Source organism: Mus caroli, chromosome 2 (genome assembly GCF_900094665.2).
Source record: "Mus caroli chromosome 2, CAROLI_EIJ_v1.1, whole genome shotgun sequence".
Taxonomy (NCBI): domain Eukaryota; kingdom Metazoa; phylum Chordata; class Mammalia; order Rodentia; family Muridae; genus Mus; species Mus caroli.
Window position 1 is genome coordinate 158767639 of NC_034571.1, and position 2471 is coordinate 158770109.

The 2471-nt window shown below is 45.9% G+C and overlaps 1 protein-coding gene across 2 annotated transcripts in view; it reads left to right on the top strand.

Annotated features, from left to right (window-relative positions):
• The window catches only part of Arfgef2 (ADP ribosylation factor guanine nucleotide exchange factor 2), an 87277-nt gene that overhangs the window by 26410 nt on the left and 58396 nt on the right, over positions 1-2471 (top strand). The gene's annotated exons all lie outside the window — the stretch shown is intronic.

Consider the following 2471-nt stretch of genomic DNA (forward strand, 5'->3'; position numbering starts at 1 on the left):
TGATTAATCCGTCAGTATTGGCAATCTGGTACCACGCATAGAGTCCTGCCTGTGAAGAGCTAGAACGAACATGGCAAGCACGGGAACAGTCAGGTTGCTGGCCTCATTAGAAGTAATCCACTTGATTTTGATCCCTATTTTTTTTTTTTTTTTTTTTTTTTTTTTTTGGTTTGCTTAATTTTTAAACCCTTGCTTGTGTGCATTTGTGAGCATGGGTATCCATGTGCCGCAGGCACCAAGAGAGGTTAGACTACAACTCGTGGGAGTCGTTTCTCTCCCGAGGGTAGAACCCCTGGAGTCAGGCTTGGCACACTTAAGCACACTTACCTGCTGAGCTATCTTATTGGCCCTTTGTTTCCATTTTACGCAAAATAGCATGCCAGAGCTGGTTATAATCAGACAGTTACTGCGTTGTTAAGCATAGACTTGTGATGACTTAGGGTTACCTGCATCCCCTCCTGACATCGGTAGGAGCCAGATCCAAAGTCTCCAGCCATCACCTTCAATATCGTCTTCCTGGTTGGTGCCAATTCTTCACTCACATTCCTTGCTGTACACATTTCCAATTGATGTCATCTCTGCCTCGGTTACATGACTGATAACGCCTTCAGCCAGTAGCGTTTCCTGCTAGGTCACACAGATTGGACATCTTTTTTGTTTGTTTGTTTGTTTGTTTGTTTGTTTATCTAGACAGGATTTCTCTGTGTAGTCCTGGCTGTCCTGGAACTCACTCTGTAGACTAGGCTGGCCTCGAACTCAGAAATCCGCCTGCCTATGCCTCCCGAGTGCTGAGATTCAAGGCATGTGCTACCACGCCTGGCCAGATTGGACATCTTAAAGTGCAGTAGTAACTGTAGCTGAGCAAACAGAAGAGCTGCCCTCTCTGGGCTGCACCAGACTGCTTTCTCTTTGTTATGTTCCGGGCGCAGCATGAGTGAAGTCCCAACCTCCCCTATGCAAAACCCTCTGATAACTCCCCATTCCTATTCTTTACCAATCAGAGCAAAAGCTATGCCCTCCCTTCCCTGATTGCTTGCAGAGCCTTGTGAGACTGAGCCCTGCCCACTTCTCTGTCCTTTTCTTTACATTTAAATTTTTCCCTTTCCACTTTTTATCCCCTCCCACCCCTGCCTTTCTGTGTGGTATGTCTGCATGTATTTGGGATGTGCACCGGCAGAGGCCAGAGGATGGCATCAAGTGTCCTCCTCTGTCAGTCCCTATTCCTTTGTCCCCAGAGTACCAGAAAGGTCCAGCAATCACCCTGCAGTGTCCTGCATCCACGTCTGGAGTATTAGGATTGCAGGTGTGGACCCTCATGGCTACTTTATGTAGTGCTTGGGGTTAGACCCAGGGCTATATTGTTTGTTTGTTGTTTTTGGATTTTTGAGACAGGGTCTCTCTACAGAACCTTGGCTGTTCTGGACTGCACACTATGTAAACAAGACTGGGCTCCAACTCACAGAGATCTCCTTGCCTCTGCCTACTTTGTGCTAGGATTAAAGGCACACACTACCACACCTGGCCTTTGTTTGTCTTTTATAAGCACATCTTTCCTGAGATGTGATTTGCATCGTAGTGACCCATTTGAAATGCACATTTAGAAGCTAGGTGAGATGCATGCTTTCTATCTTGGCACTTGAGAGCCTGGGACAGGAAGATCACTATAAGTTTAAGGCCAGCCTAGGCTACAGAGATCCTTTCTAAAAAAATAAAAACAGTAGTAGGGTGTAATGGCACACACTTTTAGTCCCTGCACTTGGGAGACAGAAGCAGTCGGGTCTCTGTGTGTTCAAGACCAGCCTAGTGTATGTAGTGAGTTCTAGGACAGCTAGGGCAAAATAATGAGACTATGTCTTGGGGGGTTGGGGGTGAGAAAGAAAGAAACTTAAGTGACATCTAGAAGAAGCATCAAGCTGGTGTCCCTCCTCAGGGGAGTCCACAGGAGCCATTGATGTCAGGGTTAGACCTTCCTGGCCTGAGAACATAGTGTCCTTAAGTACTCCCAAAGATACCAGATCCTTCCTTCCGTGATTGATCCATAGTTTAGGATGATTAATAGCGCTGATTAGATGGGCTCGGTGGGTAAAGGCAGTAGTCACCAGAGCTGGAGACCTGAGTTTGATTCCAGGACCCACATGGTGGGAAGAGAGAAGAACCAACTTCCACAAGTTGTCCTGTCCCCTCCTTATGTGTGCCATGGCACATGTGTCCTCACAAACACACACTGTAGCCACACAGTGAATAAAGGACAGACTATGGTATTTGCAGAGAACTTCTTACATCCTTTCACATACTTCATTTTGAGCAGAAGGAAGAGTAAGAACTCCAGCAAGGGGAAGGAGTTCCGAGGAGGCACACTACATTCATTTTCTTTTTTTTTTTTCTTTTTTTTTTATTTATAAAGAAAAGAGTTTAAAAAAAAAAAGTAAAGAGCCAGGTGTGGTGGCGCACGCCTTTAATTCCAGCACTCA